The sequence below is a fragment of the Salmo salar genome, chromosome 02 (genome assembly GCF_965601325.2).
Source record: "Salmo salar chromosome 02, fSalSal1, whole genome shotgun sequence".
Lineage (NCBI taxonomy): Eukaryota > Metazoa > Chordata > Actinopteri > Salmoniformes > Salmonidae > Salmo > Salmo salar.
This window is the reverse complement of record NC_138292.1, coordinates 15,457,501-15,480,000: the sequence shown is the minus strand read 5'-3', so window position 1 is coordinate 15,480,000 and position 22,500 is coordinate 15,457,501. Positions and strand designations below refer to the sequence as shown.

At 44.3% G+C, this 22,500-nt stretch overlaps 1 protein-coding gene across 2 annotated transcripts in view; it reads right to left on the bottom strand.

Annotated features, from left to right (window-relative positions):
* Window positions 1–22,500, bottom strand: part of LOC106594804 (polypeptide N-acetylgalactosaminyltransferase 1) — a 124,128-nt gene that overhangs the window by 81,565 nt on the left and 20,063 nt on the right. The window contains exon 2 of one of the 2 annotated variants that reach the window (XM_082960198.1): window positions 11,131–11,302. The exons of the other annotated variant lie outside the window; for it this stretch is intronic. The gene's annotated coding sequence lies outside the window, so the exon portion shown is untranslated. The remainder of the gene's footprint in view (window positions 1–11,130; window positions 11,303–22,500) is intronic. 2 annotated transcript variants of the gene reach the window in all.

The window sequence follows — 22,500 nt, the reverse complement described above, 5'->3', positions numbered from 1 at the left end:
TAGTGGGGCTTTATCCTGACAGAATGTGTGAATGCGAGGCATTGGGTTTCCACTGCAGCAGATAATGTGGTCCTTCAGCGTCTGATGGTAAAGAGATCTCCCACTGGGCACAGACGTCAAGTCTACGTCTATTCCACGTTGGTTCAAAGTCATTTCATTGAAATTATATGGAAACAACGTTAATTCAACCAGTGTGTGAACAGTGGGCTGTGTGTGTGTGTGTGTGTGTGTGTGTGTGTGTGTGTGTGTGTGTGTGTGTGTGTGTGTGTGTGTGTGTGTGTGTGTGTGTGTGTGTGTGTGTGTGTAACCCCCTCGACACACACACCCTGCTCTGTGATGCAGAGCTAGAAAATGAGTGGTTCAGTTGTAGTGTAATGTGAAGATTAGAGAAGAACAAGCAAGGAGAGCATCTATAAATACACTACTACAATGCCTGGCAATCATCAGTAACCTGCATCCATCCATCCATCCCTCCAGACCCAGGCAGGCAGCACAAAACATCACCTTATCTAGTACCAATGATAGGAGGATGTCCATGCATCTCTCTTTCTCCCTCCCTATCACTCATCTCTCCATCTCTCTAATTCTCCCTCCCTATCACTCATCTCTCCATCTCTCTAATTCTCCCTCCCTATCTCTCCATCTCTCTAATTCTCCAACCCTATCTCTCATCTCTCCATCTCTCTAATTCTCCCTCCCTATCTCTCAATCTCTCCATCTCTCTAATTCTCCCTCCCTATCACTCATCTCTCCATCTCTCTAATTCTCCCTCCCTATCTCTCCATCTCTCTAATTCTCCAACCCTATCTCTCATCTCTCCATCTCTCTAATTCTCCCTCCCTATCTCTCAATCTCTCCATCTCTCTAATTCTCCCTCCCTATCTCTCAATCTCTCCATCTATCTAATTCTCCCTCCCTATCTCTCATCTCTCCATCTCTCTTTCTCCCCATCTTCTCAAGCCAGTGGCTCACTGAATCTCCTGCCAGTTTGCGTTCTCTCACCCAGTGAGTGTGTATATATGTGTGTGTCTGTTTGTGTGTGTGTGTGTGTGTATGTGTGCTTGTGTGGTTTTGTGTTTGTGTGAGGTCAGGTGTGTGAGGTGTTAATAACAGTGCAGCAGATAGCAGTCACTAGGCTCCTCTCCAAAGCAGACAGCCATATTGGGAGGTCAACCAACAACACATTCCACAGAGAGTAGAGAGCTCTAACAGAGAGTAGAGAGCTCTAACAGAGATTAGAGAGCTCTAACAGAGTAGAGAGCCCTAACAGAGAGTAGAGAGCCCTAACAGAGAGTAGAGAGATCTAACAGAGAGTAGAGAGCTCTAACAGAGAGTAGAGAGATCTAACAGAGAGTAGAGAGCCCTAACAGAGAGTAGAGAGATCTAACAGAGAGTAGAGAGCTCTAACAGAGAGTAGAGAGCTCTAACAGAGATTAGAGAGCTCTAACAGAGAGTAGAGAGCCCTAACAGAGAGTAGAGAGCCCTAACAGAGAGTAGAGAGCCCTAACAGAGAGTAGAGAGCCCTAACAGAGAGTAGAGAGATCTAACAGAGAGTAGAGAGATCTAACAGAGAGTAGAGAGCCCTAACAGAGAGTAGAGAGATCTAACAGAGAGTAGAGAGCCCTAACAGAGAGTAGAGAGCCCTAACAGAGAGTAGAGAGATCTAACAGAGAGTAGAGAGCCCTAACAGAGAGTAGAGAGATCTAACAGAGAGTAGAGAGATCTAACAGAGAGTAGAGAGATCTAACAGAGAGTAGAGAGATCTAACAGAGAGTAGAGAGCCCTAACAGAGAGTAGAGAGCCCTAACAGAGAGTAGAGAGCTCTAACAGAGAGTAGAGAGATCTAACAGAGAGTAGAGAGATCTAACAGAGAGTAGAGAGCCCTAACAGAGAGTAGAGAGATCTAACAGAGAGTAGAGAGATCTAACAGAGAGTAGAGAGCCCTAACAGAGAGTAGAGAGATCTAACAGAGAGTAGAGAGATCTAACAGAGAGTAGAGAGCCCTAACAGAGAGTAGAGAGCCCTAACAGAGAGTAGAGAGATCTAACAGAGAGTAGAGAGATCTAACAGAGAGTAGAGAGCCCTAACAGAGAGTAGAGAGATCTAACAGAGAGTAGAGAGATCTAACAGAGAGTAGAGAGATCTAACAGAGAGTAGAGAGCCCTAACAGAGAGTAGAGAGATCTAACAGAGAGTAGAGAGCTCTAACAGAGAGTAGAGAGCCCTAACAGAGAGTAGAGAGCTCTAACAGAGAGTAGAGAGCATCTAACAGAGAGTAGAGAGCCCTAACAGAGAGTAGAGAGCCCTAACAGAGAGTAGAGAGATCTAACAGAGAGTAGAGAGATCTAACAGAGAGTAGAGAGATCTAACAGAGAGTAGAGAGCCCTAACAGAGAGTAGAGAGCCCTAACAGAGAGTAGAGAGCCCTAACAGAGAGTAGAGAGCCCTAACAGAGAGTAGAGAGCCCTAACAGAGAGTAGAGAGCCCTAACAGAGAGTAGAGAGATCTAACAGAGAGTAGAGAGCCCTAACAGAGAGTAGAGAGCCCTAACAGAGAGTAGAGAGATCTAACAGAGAGTAGAGAGCCCTAACAGAGAGTAGAGAGCCCTAACAGAGAGTAGAGAGCCCTAACAGAGAGTAGAGAGATCTAACAGAGAGTAGAGAGATCTAACAGAGAGTAGAGAGCCCTAACAGAGAGTAGAGAGCCCTAACAGAGAGTAGAGAGCCCTAACAGAGAGTAGAGAGATCTAACAGAGAGTAGAGAGCTAACAGAGAGTAGAGAGCTAACAGAGAGTAGAGAGATCTAACAGAGAGTAGAGAGCCCTAACAGAGAGTAGAGAGCCCTAACAGAGAGTAGAGAGCCCTAACAGAGAGTAGAGAGATCTAACAGAGAGTAGAGAGCCCTAACAGAGAGTAGAGAGCCCTAACAGAGAGTAGAGAGATCTAACAGAGAGTAGAGAGATCTAACAGAGAGTAGAGAGCCCTAACAGAGAGTAGAGAGATCTAACAGAGAGTAGAGAGCCCTAACAGAGAGTAGAGAGCCCTAACAGAGAGTAGAGAGATCTAACAGAGAGTAGAGAGATCTAACAGAGAGTAGAGAGCCCTAACAGAGAGTAGAGAGATCTAACAGAGAGTAGAGAGATCTAACAGAGAGTAGAGAGCCCTAACAGAGAGTAGAGAGATCTAACAGAGAGTAGAGAGCCCTAACAGAGAGTAGAGAGATCTAACAGAGAGTAGAGAGATCTAACAGAGAGTAGAGAGATCTAACAGAGAGTAGAGAGCCCTAACAGAGAGTAGAGAGATCTAACAGAGAGTAGAGAGATCTAACAGAGAGTAGAGAGCCCTAACAGAGAGTAGAGAGCCCTAACAGAGAGTAGAGAGATCTAACAGAGAGTAGAGAGATCTAACAGAGAGTAGAGAGCCCTAACAGAGAGTAGAGAGCCCTAACAGAGAGTAGAGAGCCCTAACAGAGAGTAGAGAGATCTAACAGAGAGTAGAGAGATCTAACAGAGAGTAGAGAGATCTAACAGAGAGTAGAGAGCCCTAACAGAGAGTAGAGAGCTCCTAACAGAGAGTAGAGAGATCTAACAGAGAGTAGAGAGCCCTAACAGAGAGTAGAGAGATCTAACAGAGAGTAGAGAGATCTAACAGAGAGTAGAGAGATCTAACAGAGAGTAGAGAGATCTAACAGAGAGTAGAGAGCCCTAACAGAGAGTAGAGAGATCTAACAGAGAGTAGAGAGCCCTAACAGAGAGTAGAGAGATCTAACAGAGAGTAGAGAGCCCTAACAGAGAGTAGAGAGATCTAACAGAGAGTAGAGAGCCCTAACAGAGAGTAGAGAGATCTAACAGAGAGTAGAGAGATCTAACAGAGAGTAGAGAGCCCTAACAGAGAGTAGAGAGATCTAACAGAGAGTAGAGAGATCTAACAGAGAGTAGAGAGCCCTAACAGAGAGTAGAGAGATCTAACAGAGAGTAGAGAGATCTAACAGAGAGTAGAGAGCCCTAACAGAGAGTAGAGAGATCTAACAGAGAGTAGAGAGCCCTAACAGAGAGTAGAGAGATCTAACAGAGAGTAGAGAGATCTAACAGAGAGTAGAGAGATCTAACAGAGAGTAGAGAGATCTAACAGAGAGTAGAGAGATCTAACAGAGAGTAGAGAGCCCTAACAGAGAGTAGAGAGATCTAACAGAGAGTAGAGAGATCTAACAGAGAGTAGAGAGATCTAACAGAGAGTAGAGAGATCTAACAGAGAGTAGAGAGCCCTAACAGAGAGTAGAGAGCCCTAACAGAGAGTAGAGAGCCCTAACAGAGAGTAGAGAGATCTAACAGAGAGTAGAGAGATCTAACAGAGAGTAGAGAGCCCTAACAGAGAGTAGAGAGATCTAACAGAGAGTAGAGAGATCTAACAGAGAGTAGAGAGATCTAACAGAGAGTAGAGAGATCTAACAGAGAGTAGAGAGCCCTAACAGAGAGTAGAGAGCCCTAACAGAGAGTAGAGAGATCTAACAGAGAGTAGAGAGATCTAACAGAGAGTAGAGAGATCTAACAGAGAGTAGAGAGCCCTAACAGAGAGTAGAGAGCCCTAACAGAGAGTAGAGAGCCCTAACAGAGAGTAGAGAGATCTAACAGAGAGTAGAGAGATCTAACAGAGAGTAGAGAGATCTAACAGAGAGTAGAGAGCCCTAACAGAGAGTAGAGAGCCCTAACAGAGAGTAGAGAGCCCTAACAGAGAGTAGAGAGCCCTAACAGAGAGTAGAGAGATCTAACAGAGAGTAGAGAGATCTAACAGAGAGTAGAGAGCCCTAACAGAGAGTAGAGAGATCTAACAGAGAGTAGAGAGCCCTAACAGAGAGTAGAGAGCCCTAACAGAGAGTAGAGAGATCTAACAGAGAGTAGAGAGCCCTAACAGAGAGTAGAGAGATCTAACAGAGAGTAGAGAGCCCTAACAGAGAGTAGAGAGATCTAACAGAGAGTAGAGAGCCCTAACAGAGAGTAGAGAGCCCTAACAGAGAGTAGAGAGCCCTAACAGAGAGTAGAGAGATCTAACAGAGAGTAGAGAGCCCTAACAGAGAGTAGAGAGATCTAACAGAGAGTAGAGAGATCTAACAGAGAGTAGAGAGCCCTAACAGAGAGTAGAGAGATCTAACAGAGAGTAGAGAGCCCTAACAGAGAGTAGAGAGATCTAACAGAGAGTAGAGAGATCTAACAGAGAGTAGAGAGCCCTAACAGAGAGTAGAGAGATCTAACAGAGAGTAGAGAGATCTAACAGAGAGTAGAGAGATCTAACAGAGAGTAGAGAGATCTAACAGAGAGTAGAGAGCCCTAACAGAGAGTAGAGAGATCTAACAGAGAGTAGAGAGATCTAACAGAGAGTAGAGAGATCTAACAGAGAGTAGAGAGCCCTAACAGAGAGTAGAGAGCCCTAACAGAGAGTAGAGAGCCCTAACAGAGAGTAGAGAGATCTAACAGAGAGTAGAGAGATCTAACAGAGAGTAGAGAGATCTAACAGAGAGTAGAGAGCCCTAACAGAGAGTAGAGAGCCCTAACAGAGAGTAGAGAGATCTAACAGAGAGTAGAGAGATCTAACAGAGAGTAGAGAGCCCTAACAGAGAGTAGAGAGCCCTAACAGAGAGTAGAGAGCCATCTAACAGAGAGTAGAGAGATCTAACAGAGAGTAGAGAGCCCTAACAGAGAGTAGAGAGATCTAACAGAGAGTAGAGAGCCCTAACAGAGAGTAGAGAGCCATCTAACAGAGAGTAGAGAGATCTAACAGAGAGTAGAGAGATCTAACAGAGAGTAGAGAGCCCTAACAGAGAGTAGAGAGCCATCTAACAGAGAGTAGAGAGATCTAACAGAGAGTAGAGAGCCCTAACAGAGAGTAGAGAGATCTAACAGAGAGTAGAGAGCCCTAACAGAGAGTAGAGAGATCTAACAGAGAGTAGAGAGATCTAACAGAGAGTAGAGAGCCCTAACAGAGAGTAGAGAGATCTAACAGAGAGTAGAGAGATCTAACAGAGAGTAGAGAGATCTAACAGAGAGTAGAGAGATCTAACAGAGAGTAGAGAGCCCTAACAGAGAGTAGAGAGCCATCTAACAGAGAGTAGAGAGATCTAACAGAGAGTAGAGAGATCTAACAGAGAGTAGAGAGCCCTAACAGAGAGTAGAGAGATCTAACAGAGAGTAGAGAGATCTAACAGAGAGTAGAGAGATCTAACAGAGAGTAGAGAGCCCTAACAGAGAGTAGAGAGCCCTAACAGAGAGTAGAGAGATCTAACAGAGAGTAGAGAGATCTAACAGAGAGTAGAGAGCCCTAACAGAGAGTAGAGAGATCTAACAGAGAGTAGAGAGATCTAACAGAGAGTAGAGAGATCTAACAGAGAGTAGAGAGATCTAACAGAGAGTAGAGAGCCCTAACAGAGAGTAGAGAGCCCTAACAGAGAGTAGAGAGATCTAACAGAGAGTAGAGAGATCTAACAGAGAGTAGAGAGCCCTAACAGAGAGTAGAGAGATCTAACAGAGAGTAGAGAGCCCTAACAGAGAGTAGAGAGATCTAACAGAGAGTAGAGAGATCTAACAGAGAGTAGAGAGATCTAACAGAGAGTAGAGAGCCCTAACAGAGAGTAGAGAGATCTAACAGAGAGTAGAGAGATCTAACAGAGAGTAGAGAGCCCTAACAGAGAGTAGAGAGATCCCTAACAGAGAGTAGAGAGCCCTAACAGAGAGTAGAGAGATCTAACAGAGAGTAGAGAGATCTAACAGAGAGTAGAGAGCCCTAACAGAGAGTAGAGAGATCTAACAGAGAGTAGAGAGATCTAACAGAGAGTAGAGAGATCTAACAGAGAGTAGAGAGCCCTAACAGAGAGTAGAGAGATCTAACAGAGAGTAGAGAGATCTAACAGAGAGTAGAGAGCCCTAACAGAGAGTAGAGAGATCTAACAGAGAGTAGAGAGCCCTAACAGAGAGTAGAGAGATCTAACAGAGAGTAGAGAGATCTAACAGAGAGTAGAGAGCCCTAACAGAGAGTAGAGAGATCTAACAGAGAGTAGAGAGATCTAACAGAGAGTAGAGAGATCTAACAGAGAGTAGAGAGCCCTAACAGAGAGTAGAGAGATCTAACAGAGAGTAGAGAGATCTAACAGAGAGTAGAGAGATCTAACAGAGAGTAGAGAGATCTAACAGAGAGTAGAGAGCCCTAACAGAGAGTAGAGAGATCTAACAGAGAGTAGAGAGCACGGGTGGGCTAACAGAGAGTAGAGAGCCCTAACAGAGAGTAGAGAGCTAACAGAGAGTAGAGAGCTAACAGAGAGTAGAGAGATCTAACAGAGAGTAGAGAGATCTAACAGAGAGTAGAGAGCCCTAACAGAGAGTAGAGAGCCCTAACAGAGAGTAGAGAGCCCTAACAGAGAGTAGAGAGCCCTAACAGAGAGTAGAGAGATCTAACAGAGAGTAGAGAGCCCTAACAGAGAGTAGAGAGATCTAACAGAGAGTAGAGAGATCTAACAGAGAGTAGAGAGATCTAACAGAGAGTAGAGAGATCTAACAGAGAGTAGAGAGCCCTAACAGAGAGTAGAGAGCCCTAACAGAGAGTAGAGAGCCTAACAGAGAGTAGAGAGATCTAACAGAGAGTAGAGAGCCCTAACAGAGAGTAGAGAGCCCTAACAGAGAGTAGAGAGCCCTAACAGAGAGTAGAGAGATCTAACAGAGAGTAGAGAGATCTAACAGAGAGTAGAGAGCCCTAACAGAGAGTAGAGAGCCCTAACAGAGAGTAGAGAGACTCATAACAGAGAGTAGAGAGATCTAACAGAGAGTAGAGAGCCCTAACAGAGAGTAGAGAGCCCTAACAGAGAGTAGAGAGCCCTAACAGAGAGTAGAGAGATCTAACAGAGAGTAGAGAGCCCTAACAGAGAGTAGAGAGCCCTAACAGAGAGTAGAGAGCCCTAACAGAGAGTAGAGAGATCTAACAGAGAGTAGAGAGATCTAACAGAGAGTAGAGAGCCCTAACAGAGAGTAGAGAGATCTAACAGAGAGTAGAGAGATCTAACAGAGAGTAGAGAGCCCTAACAGAGAGTAGAGAGCCCTAACAGAGTAGAGAGATCTAACAGAGAGTAGAGAGATCTAACAGAGAGTAGAGAGATCTAACAGAGAGTAGAGAGATCTAACAGAGAGTAGAGAGCCCTAACAGAGAGTAGAGAGCCCTAACAGAGAGTAGAGAGATCTAACAGAGAGTAGAGAGATCTAACAGAGAGTAGAGAGATCTAACAGAGAGTAGAGAGCCCTAACAGAGAGTAGAGAGATCTAACAGAGAGTAGAGAGATCTAACAGAGAGTAGAGAGATCTAACAGAGAGTAGAGAGCCCTAACAGAGAGTAGAGAGATCTAACAGAGAGTAGAGAGATCTAACAGAGAGTAGAGAGATCTAACAGAGAGTAGAGAGATCTAACAGAGAGTAGAGAGCCCTAACAGAGAGTAGAGAGATCTAACAGAGAGTAGAGAGATCTAACAGAGAGTAGAGAGCCCTAACAGAGAGTAGAGAGATCTAACAGAGAGTAGAGAGATCTAACAGAGAGTAGAGAGATCTAACAGAGAGTAGAGAGATCTAACAGAGAGTAGAGAGCCCTAACAGAGAGTAGAGAGCCCTAACAGAGAGTAGAGAGATCTAACAGAGAGTAGAGAGATCTAACAGAGAGTAGAGAGCCCTAACAGAGAGTAGAGAGATCTAACAGAGAGTAGAGAGCCCTAACAGAGAGTAGAGAGCCCTAACAGAGAGTAGAGAGATCTAACAGAGAGTAGAGAGATCTAACAGAGAGTAGAGAGATCTAACAGAGAGTAGAGAGATCTAACAGAGAGTAGAGAGCCCTAACAGAGAGTAGAGAGCCCTAACAGAGAGTAGAGAGCCCTAACAGAGAGTAGAGAGATCTAACAGAGAGTAGAGAGATCTAACAGAGAGTAGAGAGATCAACAGAGAGTAGAGAGCCCTAACAGAGAGTAGAGAGCCCTAACAGAGAGTAGAGAGCCCTAACAGCGAGTAGAGAGCCCTAACAGCGAGTAGAGAGATCTAACAGAGAGTAGAGAGCCCTAACAGAGAGTAGAGAGCCCTAACAGAGAGTAGAGAGCCCTAACAGAGAGTAGAGAGCCCTAACAGAGAGTAGAGAGATCTAACAGAGAGTAGAGAGCCCTAACAGAGAGTAGAGAGATCTAACAGAGAGTAGAGAGCCCTAACAGAGAGTAGAGAGCCCTAACAGAGTAGAGAGATCTAACAGAGAGTAGAGAGATCTAACAGAGAGTAGAGAGATCTAACAGAGAGTAGAGAGATCTAACAGAGAGTTAGACCATACGCATCAAATGTCACCCAAACACATACGCATCAAATGTCACCCATACGCATCAAATGTCACCCATACGCATCAAATGTCACCCAAACACATACTCATCAAATGTCACCCAAACACATCAAATGTCACCCAAACACATCAAATGTCACCCATACGCATCAAATGTCACCCATACGCATCAAATGTCACCCAAACACATCAAATGTCACCCAAACACATCAGCTCAAAACAACATATAATGTCAAGCATCAACATGCTAAAACATAAATCATCATCCATTAGATGTTCATATGTCACTGAGATGTGATGTTTCCTAAATGCACTGAGGTGTTCTTCAGACTACATACATGTCATGTGTAGCCCCAGCTCAGTGAGACAGCCGTCCAGTTGTGACTGTGTCAATGGAAGGTAGAACTAGACGTTAGCTCAACGGGGACTGAGAGACAGAGGTTGGGGGCCGCGTCGGGTGGGCCTGTAAATAACGTCGTTGTTGTTGTTTTTCTGTCTGTCTGTCCGCCTCCTGTGTGGAGGGTACCACCGCCAGCTGAGACTGACTGTACTTCATGGTTATCATGGTGATTAACAGGTCGCTCCAGCTATGCCTGTCAAAACCACAAACCCTGTCGCCCGCTATGACCACTCTCTAGAACCCCTCTCCTCCCTTCTTCTCTCCACTCTCCTTTCCTCCCTTCTTCTCTCCTCTCTTCTTCTCTCCTCCCTTCTTCTCTTCTCTCCTCCCTTCTCTCTTCTCCTCTCTCTCCTCCCTTCTCCTCTCCTCTCCTCTCTTCTTCTCTCCTCCCTTCTTCTCTCTTCTTCTCTCCTCCCTTCTTCTGTCATCCCTTCTCTTCTTCTCTCCTCCCTTCTCTCTTCTCCTCTCTCTCCTCCCTTCTCCTCTCCTCTCCTCTCTTCTTCTCTCCTCCCTTCTTCTCTCTTCTTCTCTCCTCCCTTCTTCTGTCATCCCTTCTCTTCTTCTCTCCTCCCTTCTCTTCTTCTCTCCTCCCTTCTTCTCTCTTCTTCTCTCCTCCCTTCTTCTCTCCTCCCTTCTTCTCTCCTCCCTTCTTCTCTCCTCTCTTCTCTACCCTCCTCCCTTCTTCTCTCCTCTCCTCCTCTCTTCTTCTCTCCTCCCCTCCTCTCTTCTTCTCTCCTCCCTTCTCTCTCTCCTCTCCCCCTTCTTCTCTCCTCTCTTCTCTACCCTCCTCCCTTCTTCTCTCCTCTCCTCCTCTCTTCTTCTCTCCCCTCCTCCCTTCTTCTCTCCTCTCCTCCTCCCTTCTTCTCTCCTCTCTCCTCTCCTCCTCTCCTCTTCTTCTCTCCTCTCCTCCCTTCTCTCCTCTCCTCCTTTCTTCTCTCCTCTCTCCTTTCCTCCCTTCTTCTCTCCTCTCCTCCCTTCTTCTCTCCTCCCTTCTTCTCTCCTCTCCTCCACTCCCTTCTTCTCTCCTCCCTTCTTCTCTCCTCCCTTCTTCTCTCCTCTCCTCTCCTCCCTTCTTCTCTTCTCTCTCCTTTCCTCCCTTCTTCTCTCCTCGCTTCTTCTCTCCTCTACTCCCTTCTTCTCTCCTCTCCTCCACCTAGCCCCTGCAGCACTACAGACAGTCTCAGCCAACACCCTCCTTTCCTTTCTCCTCTGCATTCTCTCCTCCTCCTCTCCCACACTGCCCTGTTTCCATTCTGTCTGTATAAATATCATTCCTGAGGAAGGAGAGAGACAGAGGGGCACACTCGGGGTGTAGGAGTATTTAAAGTGTTAGGATTTCAGGAGCGTAGGAGTGTAGAGGACAGTCCTCTCTCCACACACTGGTATGGTACCTTAACACAGATAATAAACAGCTCCACTGTTCTGGAACCAAACATGGTAGAGGAGTTCCATTTCAGCACAGTCAGGCCATTCTGAGCATGAACCCCCCTTCATCTCTCTCTTTCTCTGTCCACAGCCCAGCAACCACTCTTCACAGAACCACCATGGCAACCACACTAGTAGCTGAGAGAGAGAGAGAGAGAGAGAGAGAGAGAGAGAGAGAGAGAGAGAGAGAGAGAGAGAGAGAGAGAGAGAGAGAGAGAGAGAGAGAGAGAGAGAGAGAGAGAGAGAGAAGAGAGAGAGAGAGAGAGAGAGAGAGGGGGGGGGATAAGAAAGAGAGAGGGTGGTAGAAGAGGAGATGTATAGTCTGAAAGGAGTTGGCTGTGTAACTGTTGTAGCAACAGCTGTCTGGCCATCAGCAAGCAGTTAGGCCATGGCGGTATGTCTGTTGTGTGTGTGTGTGTGTGTGTGTGTGTGTGTGTGTGTGTGTGTGTGTGTGTGTGTGTGTGTGTGTGTTGTGGAGGCATGTGTGTGTTCGAGTATGAGCTTGTGTGCCAGCCCAGCTGTCTGTTCACAGTCCACAAGTGTGTGGGTGTGTGTGTGTGCGTGTGTATTCCTGTGTGTGTCATAGGCTAGCGTATGCCGAAACAGAGAGGTCTCCAAGGACGACATCCTCTGCTCTCAACAACAATGACAATGCCAACACACACACCAGGGCTTCCGTTAGGAAAATGTGGCTCTGGACATTTGACCAGCAGCAAATTATTGGTGTTTATTTTCAGGCGTAGATCAGCTTTAATATTGCAGATAGAATCTGGGGTTTTTTCAACGTAATGTCTGCATTATTTCCAATCCCTCATACATTTTTTTTTACAAACATTTTATTGTATTATTTTCCCATAACTCCACCACCCCTCCCCTAATTTGAGCAAATGAATGGACAACAATACTTAGGCTTCTACTTCCAGCTTATACCTACTATCTACATTAAGCACATGGTCCCATCAACACCACCCACCCGCAGCACGCGCTCCAGCAGGTATATCTCACTGGTCACCATAACACCACCCACCTGTAGCACGCGCCCCAGCAGGTATATATCACTGGTCACCATAACACCACCCACCCGCAGCACGCGCTCCAGCAGGTATATCTCACTGGTCACCATAACACCACCCACCCGCAGCACGCGCTCCAGCAGGTATATCTCACTGGTCACCATAACACCACCCACCCGCAGCACGCGCTCCAGCAGGTATATCTCACTGGTCACCATAACACCACCCACCCGCAGCACGCGCTCCAGCAGGTATATCTCACTGGTCACCATAACACCACCCACCCGCAGCACGCGCTCCAGCAGGTATATCTCACTGGTCACCATAACACCACCCACCCGCAGCACGCGCTCCAGCAGGTATATCTCACTGGTCACCATAACACCACCCACCCGTAGCACGCGCTCCAGCAGGTATATCTCACTGGTCACCATAGCAACACCCACCCGCAGCACGCGCTCCAGCAGGTATATCTCACTGGTCACCATAACAACACCCACCCGCAGCACGCGCTCCAGCAGGTATATCTCACTGGTCACCATAACACCACCCACCCGCAGCACGCGCTCCAGCAGGTATATCTCACTGGTCACCATAACACCACCCACCCGCAGCACGCGCTCCAGCAGGTATATCTCACTGGTCACCATAACAACACCCACCCGCAGCACGCGCTCCAGCAGGTATATCTCACTGGTCACCATAACACCACCCACCCGCAGCACGCGCTCCAGCAGGTATATCTCACTGGTCACCATAACAACACCCACCCGCAGCACGCGCTCCAGCAGGTATATCTCACTGGTCACCATAACACCACCCACCCGTAGCACGCGCTCCAGCAGGTATATCTCACTGGTCACCATAACACCACCCACCCGTAGCACGCGTTCCAGCAGGTATATCTCACTGGTCACCATAACACCACCCACCCGCAGCACGCGCTCCAGCAGGTATATCTTACTGGTCACCATAACACCACCCACCCTCAGCACGTGCTCCAGCAGGTATATCTCACTGGTCACCATAACACCACCCACCCGCAGCACGCGCTCCAGCAGGTATATCTCACTGGTCACCATAACAACACCCACCCGCAGCACGCGCTCCTGCAGGTATATCTCACTGGTCACCATAACACCACCCACCCGTAGCACGCGCTCCAGCAGGTATATCTCACTGGTCACCATAACACCACCCACCCCGCAGCACGCGCTCCAGCAGGTATATCTCACTGGTCACCATAACAACACCCACCCGTAGCACGCGCTCCAGCAGGTATATCTCACTGGTCACCATAACACCACCCACCCGCAGCACGCGCTCCAGCAGGTATATATCACTGGTCACCATAACAACACCCACCCGTAGCACGCGCTCCAGCAGGTATATCTCACTGGTCACCATAACACCACCCACCCGTAGCACGCGCTCCAGCAGGTATATCTCACTGGTCACCATAACACCACCCACCCGTAGCACGCGCTCCAGCAGGTATATCTCACTGGTCGTCCCCAAAGCCAACACCTCATTTGGTCGCCTTTCCTTCCAGTTCTCTGCTGCCAGTGACTGGAACGAATTGCAAAAATCTCTGAAGTTGGAGACTTCCTAACTTTAAACATCAGCTACCTGAGCAGCTATCCGATCGCTGCAGCTGTACATAGTCCATCTGTAAATAGCCCACCCAATCTACCTACCTCATCCCCATATTGTTTTTATTTACTTTTCTGCTCTTTTGCACACCAGTATCTCTACTTGCACATCATCATCTGCTCATTTATCACTCCAGTGTTAATCTGCTAAAATGTAATTACTTCGCTCCTATGGCCGATTTATTGCCTTACCTCCTCATGCCATTTGCACACACTGTATATAGACTTTCTTTTTTATATTGTGTTATTGACTGTACGCTTGTTTATTCCATGTGTAACTCTGTGTTGTTTGTGTCGTACTGCTTTGCTTTATCTTGGCCAGGTCGCAGTTGTAAATGAGAACTTGTTCTCAACTAGCCTACCTGGTTAAATAAAGGTGAAATCATTTTTTTATTTTAAATCTATCTCTGAAAACCATCCAGTTTGGATTTCTACTACTATAGATTGTACAGATTGTGAATTAAAGATGAACATTTTTACTTAGAGTATTATTATACTATTGATTGAATGGCTATGGCTTTCAGATCAGCCAGTAGTGCAATCTGCAGACTTATCTCCAGGTTAATGTTGTGATTTCTCAGCCATTCCTGAACCTGCGACCAAACACCAAGCTACACATATATGAACAGTACCAAAACAAATGATGCAATGATTCTGTCTCTTCACAGCCACATCTGGACAACTGGGATGGTCGTATCCTCCACATAACATTCTACTGGTGTCATCCTCCACATAACATTCTACTGGTTGTATCCTCCACATAACATTCTACTGGTTGTATCCTCCACATAACATTCTATTGGTCGTATCCTCCACATAACATTCTATTGGTCGTATCCTCCACATAACATTCTACTGGTTGTATCCTCCACATAACATTCTACTGGTTGTATCCTCCACATAACATTCTACTGGTTGTATCCTCCACATAACATTCTACTGGTTGTATCCTCCACATAACATTCTATTGGTTGTATCCTCCACATAACATTCTACTGGTTGTATCCTCCACATAACATTCTATTGGTTGTATTCTCCACATAACATTCTATTGGTTGTATCCTCCACATAACATTCTATTGGTTGTATCCTCCACATAACATTCTACTGGTTGTATCCTCCACATAACATTCTACTGGTTGTATCCTCCACATAACATTCTATTGGTTGTATCCTCCACATAACATTCTATTGGTTGTATCCTCCACATAACATTCTACTGGTTGTATCCTCCACATAACATTCTATTGGTTGTATCCTCCACATAACATTCTATTGGTTGTATCCTCCACATAACATTCTATTGGTTGTATCCTCCACATAACATGCTATTGGTTGTATCCTCCACATAACATTCTATTGGTTGTATCCTCCACATAACATTCTATTGGTTGTATCCTCCACATAACATTCTATTGGTTGTATCCTCCACATAACATTCTATTGGTTGTATCCTCCACATAACATTCTACTGGTTGTATCCTCCACGTAACATTCTACTGGTTGTATCCTCCACATAACATTCTATTGGTTGTATCCTCCACATAACATTCTATTGGTTGTATCCTCCACATAACATTCTACTGGTTGTATCCTCCACATAACATTCTACTGGTTGTATCCTCCACATAACATTCTATTGGTTGTATCCTCCACATAACATTCTATTGGTTGTATCCTCCACATAACATTCTATTGGTTGTATCCTCCACATAACATGCTATTGGTTGTATCCTCCACATAACATTCTATTGGTTGTATCCTCCACATAACATTCTATTGGTTGTATCCTCCACATAACATTCTATTGGTTGTATCCTCCACATAACATTCTATTGGTTGTATCCTCCACATAACATTCTACTGGTTGTATCCTCCACATAACATTCTATTGGTTGTATCCTCCACATAACATTCTACTGGTTGTATCCTCCACATAACATTCTATTCGTTGTATCCTCCACATAACATTCTACTGGTTGTATCCTCCACATAACATTCTATTGGTTGTATCCTCCACATAACATTCTATTGGTTGTATCCTCCACATAACATGCTATTGGTTGTATCCTCCACATAACATTATACTGGTTGTATCCTCCACATAACATTCTACTGGTTGTATCCTCCACATAACATTCTACTGGTTGTATCCTCCACATAACATTCTACTGGTTGTATCCTCCACATAACATTCTACTGGTTGTATCCTCCACATAACATTCTACTGGTTGTATCCTCCACATAACATGCTATTGGTTGTATCCTCCACATAACATTCTATTGGTTGTATCCTCCACATAACATTCTATTGGTTGTATCCTCCACATAACATTCTACTGGTTGTATCCTCCACATAACATTCTACTGGTTGTATCCTCCACATAACATGCTATTGGTTGTATCCTCCACATAACATTCTATTGGTTGTATCCTCCACATAACATTCTACTGGTTGTATCCTCCACATAACATTATACTGGTTGTATCCTCCACATAACATTCTATTGGTTGTATCCTCCACATAACATTCTATTGGTTGTATCCTCCACATAACATTCTATTGGTTGTATCCTCCACATAACATTCTATTGGTCGTATCCTCCACATAACATTCTACTGGTTGTATCCTCCACATAACATTCTACTGGTTGTATCCTCCACATAACATTCTACTGGTTGTATCCTCCACATAACATTCTATTGGTTGTATCCTCCACATAACATTCTACTGGTTGTATCCTCCACATAACATTCTATTGGTTGTATCCTCCACATAACATTCTACTGGTTGTATCCTCCACATAACATTCTATTGGTTGTATTCTCCACATAACATTCTATTGGTTGTATCCTCCACATAACATTCTATTGGTTGTATCCTCCACATAACATTCTACTGGTTGTATCCTCCACATAACATTCTACTGGTTGTATCCTCCACATAACATTCTATTGGTTGTATCCTCCACATAACATTCTATTGGTTGTATCCTCCACATAACATTCTACTGGTTGTATCCTCCACATAACATTCTATTGGTTGTATCCTCCACATAACATTCTATTGGTTGTATCCTCCACATAACATTCTATTGGTTGTATCCTCCACATAACATGCTATTGGTTGTATCCTCCACATAACATTCTATTGGTTGTATCCTCCACATAACATTCTATTGGTTGTATCCTCCACATAACATTCTATTGGTTGTATCCTCCACATAACATTCTATTGGTTGTATCCTCCACATAACATTCTACTGGTTGTATCCTCCACATAACATTCTATTGGTTGTATCCTCCACATAACATTCTACTGGTTGTATCCTCCACATAACATTCTATTGGTTGTATCCTCCACATAACATTCTATTGGTTGTACCCTCCACATAACATTCTATTGGTTGTATCCTCCACATAACATTCTATTGGTTGTATCCTCCACATAACATTCTACTGGTTGTATCCTCCACATAACATTCTACTGGTTGTATCCTCCACATAACATTCTATTGGTTGTATCCTCCACATAACATTCTACTGGTTGTATCCTCCACATAACATTCTACTGGTTGTATCCTCCACATAACATTCTACTGGTTGTATCCTCCACATAACATTCTATTGGTTGTATCCTCCACATAACATTCTATTGGTTGTATCCTCCACATAACATTCTACTGGTTGCAAGAATTTGGTATAATCATTTCAATTGAAAAGCTCTAAGCTTTGAATTCAGCGTTGTTTTGTATATCAGTTCATAAACCACGTGCCAAGGAATCGTCACATCGAAAAACTATTTTGCAACCTGTATGGGGGCAGCATTTACATTTTCTGGACATTTAAGTAATTTAACCTGATGAGGGCGTACACCCACAGTGCTCAGGATGAAAGAAATCACATTTACATTATGGTAATTCATCTTAACAGAACATGCAACTTCAGGATGTAACGGCGTCTGTCCTTCCTATCAAATTCTGATGCTACTTTGAAGATGTTAGAATAACTGTCCACATTTACTTTTCCTCTGTCAACAAGACCATTACAGATTATCACTAGCCTGTCAATCTACAATCACCCATCGTAGAAAAGTTGACCTATTCTATTGGTCAGCTTGTCGTTCTGTGCAAAAAATAAATTGCCTATTCCAAACAGACTCTGGGACAGTTGTGGGACGATAGATCCCAAATTCATTCAACCAGTAGGCCTAGGCTACATAAACAAAACTTTAAAAAGCAATGAAGCTGATGCAACACATCAGAACGTTTAGCGTATAATGTTTATAAACTATTATTTCGACACATCATAAGCGCTGCAATGCGTACAAGGCAGTAGGTTACGTGCGAATGTTCGTTCAATAATGGAATTAGCGGGAAAACACAGGGCAGCGCATATACGAGCGGTTTGATGTGACAGAGATGAAAATATCTGGCACATCAAATGTAGAAAGACAGGAGCTCTAAAGATGCAACAACTACATGGGTGCTAATATGACAAGGCTTGAAGTTTGGCTACTGGACAATGAAAGAAAGTTGATTTGAAAACCAATAAATAGAAATAGGCTACTGGTTTCAAGGCCATGTGAAATACTTTTTTGGCTAGGCTACTTTGAAGCAAGCCTCATAATATGATGTAAAACATTCAGGTTTCAAACAATTAAGTAGGCTATATGTTTTGAAAATGCATACTGCCTCCAGCTCATTGCAAAGTAGTGTGTGACGTGCTGAAGCCTGGCTACCGTTGTCTATGGACTTGAATAGCGAATGGAAAGCACGCTTCAGTTACCAGTAAAAAAAAATAAAAATAGTACCGTAATTTCCGGACTATTAAGCGCACCTGAATATAAGCCGCACCCACTGAATTTAAAAAAATAAATATTATTTTGAACATAAATAAGCCGCACATGTCTATAAGCCGCAGGTGCCTACGGGTACATTGAAACAAATGAACTTTACACAGGCTTTAACGAAACACGGCTTGTAGCAAAAATAAATAGACTTTAACGAAACACGGCTTGTAACAAAAATAAATAGGCTTTAACGAAACACGGCTTGTAACAAAAATAAATAGGCTTTAACAAAACACGGCTTGTAACAAAAAATAAATAGGCTTTAACGAAACACGGCTTGTAACAAAAATAAATAGGCTTTAACGAAACACGGCTTGTAACAAAAATAAATAGGCTTTAACAAAACACGGCTTGTAACAAAAAATAAATAGGCTTTAACGAAACACGGCTTGTAACAAAAATAAATAGGCTTTAACAAAACACGGCTTGTAACAAAAATAAATAGGCTTTAACGAAACACGGCTTGTAACAAAAATAAATAGGCTTTAACGAAACACGGCTTGTAACAAAAATAAATAGGCTTTAACAAAACACGGCTTGTAACAAAAATAAATAGGCTTTAACAAAACACGGCTTGTAACAAAAAATAAATAGGCTTTAACAAAACACGGCTTGTAACAAAAATAAATAGGCTTTAACAAAACACGGCTTGTAACAAAAATAAATAGGCTTTAACGAAACACGGCTTGTAACAAAAATAAATAGGCTTTAACGAAACACGGCTTGTAACAAAAATAAATAGGCTTTAACGAAACACGGCTTGTAACAAAAATAAATAGGCTTTAACGAAACACGGCTTGTAACAAAAATAAATAGGCTTTAACAAAACACGGCTTGTAACAAAAATAAATAGGCTTTAACAAAACACGGCTTGTAACAAAAAAATAATAATTAGCAGTAAACAGTAGCCTACCAAGAAAGTCATTGGTCACCATCTTCCTCCTCCTGTGCACTGAAACCATCTCCTTCGGTGTCGGAGTTGAATAGCCTCAGAATTGCTTCATCCGATATTGGATCGTTTTCATTGTCACTCTCGTCACTTTCATCTGGAGGCAAATCCCCCGCTGAGCCCTCTTCAACACGCAGCAGTCCAGCCTTTCGAAACCCGTTGATGATAGTGGATTTTTTGACAATGCTCCACACTATCAGGACCCACTGGCAGACTTGACCATAAGTTGCTCTTCGCATGCGGCCCGTTTTAGTGAAGGATTTCTCCCCACTTGTCATCCAAGCCTCCCACTGAACATGGAGCGCCATCTTAAATGCACGATTTACACTGATGTCGAGTGGCTGCAAATACTTTGTTGTGCCCCCAGGAATCAGGGTGACAAAATGACTCCCGTAATCAGAATGATGGGAAGTTTGAGAGCGCTCGATTTAATCTAAACAGTAAACAAAAAAGTTGTTTGACCTTAACCCGTTCGGCAATTTCATTGGTCTAATGAAAGCTTCATGCCGCCAAAAAACTGAGCACGTCACAGAATGTGTTTTTTGGGGGAAAAAATTTGAAAGCGGGAAAAATCCATATATTAGCCGCGTCATTGTTTAAGCCGCGACGTTCAAAGCCTGGGAAAAAAGTTGCGGCTTATAGTCCGGAATTTACGGTAGCTCTTTTTAATTGTGGCCATAAAAACTGTTTTTAACACGCGATTGCATTTCGAATTGTTGTGCAATGATTGAGCTTATAAAAGCATGTTTCACTCCTGCAGCAACGTTTGAGGAGCTGTTTGAGGAGCTGTTTGAGGAGCTGTTTGAGGAGCTGTTTGGGGAGCTGTTTGAGGAGCTGCTTGAGGAGCTGTTTGAGGAGCTGTTTGAGGAGCTGTTTGAGGAGCTGTTTGGGGAGCTGTTTGAGGAGCTGCTTGAGGAGCTGTTTGAGGAGCTGTTTGAGGAGCTGTTTGGGGAGCTGTTTGAGGAGCTGCTTGAGGAGCTGTTTGAGGAGCTGTTTGAGGAGCTGTTTGAGGAGCTGTTTGGGGAGCTGTTTGAGGAGCTGCTTGAGGAGCTGTTTGAGGAGCTGTTTGAGGAGCTGTTTGAGGAGCTGTTTGAGGAGCTGTTTGGGAAGCTGTTTGAGGAGCTGTTTGGGGAGCTGTTTGAGGAGCTGCTTGAGGAGCTGTTTGAGGAGCTGTTTGAGGAGCTGTTTGGGGAGCTGTTTGAGGAGCTGTTTGAGGAGCTGTTTGAGGAGCTGTTTGAGGAGCTGTTTGGGGAGTTGTTTGAGGAGTTGTTTGAGGAGCTGTTTGAGGAGCTGTTTGAGGAGCTGTAGCAGCAGCTCTGTATCTGTATGAGGTGCGTGTGTTGTAAATTAGATAGGTTCATGACTAATGAAAATACACACGCAGCAATTTAATTACACTAAATTATGTCAATTAACCTATAGACCAAATGTATTTACATCGACTGGTATTTCAATTAATGAATAGGCTAAAAAGCATTATTTTGTAATGGGATTCTTTTTTAATTCTACTGTACAATTACCTGACACCAATGGTGTTTGTCAGCAAACCCTGACACACACACACACTGTGACATCACAGAGAGAGAGAGAGATCGAGAGAGAGAGAGAGAGAGAGAGAGAGAGAGGAAAGCATAAAGCAGTGCCCTGAGAGGCCCTCAGACACATCAGAACCTCCAAACGACAGAGACTTTTACAATCATTATTCCTGAATCCTGACACATTCCTGGGAGTCCCCCTGAGGGCTGAGAGAGGGAAAACAGGAACAGCGGGACAACAGGAATACCAGTAGGAATACCCGGAACAGCAGACAGGAATAGATTATGAACAGTGGGTAAAAAGAGGTTTCCCACACCTGGAAGAGTCACCGTGACACCAATGGCAGAGAGAGAGAGCTGCTTCCTGTTTACAGAGAGTGGTGACTGCTGAGCAGAGGAAAAGGAACAACATAGACACTGAAACCACACTGACAGACCTGGGCCTACATGTACACCAGTCCAGCTACACAAACCCACACCGGCCAGATCTCTTGTCCTCTAGCTACAGTAGGTTATATCCTGTAGTCACAGTCCAGATCTCTTGTCCTCTAGCTACAGTAGGTTATATCCTGTAGTCACAGTCCAGATCTCTTGTCCTCTAGCTACAGTAGGTTATATCCTGTAGTCACAGTCCAGATCTCTTGTCCTCTAGCTACAGTAGGTTATATCCTGTAGTCACAGTCCAGATCTCTTGTCCTCTAGCTACAGTAGGTTATATCCTGTAGTCACAGTCCAGATCTCTTGTCCTCTAGCTACAGTAGGTTATATCCTGTAGTCACAGTCCAGATCTCTTGTCCTCTAGCTACAGTAGGTTATATCCTGTAGTCACAGTCCAGATCTCTTGTCCTCTAGCTACAGTAGGTTATATCCTGTAGTCACAGTCCAGATCTCTTGTCCTCTAGCTACAGTAGGTTATATCCTGTAGTCACAGTCCAGATCTCTTGTCCTCAAGCTACAGTAGGTTATATCCTGTAGTCACAGTCCAGATCTCTTGTCCTCTAGCTACAGTAGGTTATATCCTGTAGTCACAGTCCAGATCTCTTGTCCTCTAGCTACAGTAGGTTATATCCTGTAGTCACAGTCCAGATGTCTTGTCCTCTAGCTACAGTAGGTTATATCCTGTAGTCACAGTCCAGATCTCTTGTCCTCTAGCTACAGTAGGTTATATCCTGTAGTCACAGTCCAGATCTCTTGTCCTCTAGCTACAGTAGGTTATATCCTGTAGTCACAGTCCAGATCTCTTGTCCTCTAGCTACAGTAGGTTATATCCTGTAGTCACAGTCCAGATCTCTTGTCCTCTAGCTACAGTAGGTTATATCCTGTAGTCACAGTCCA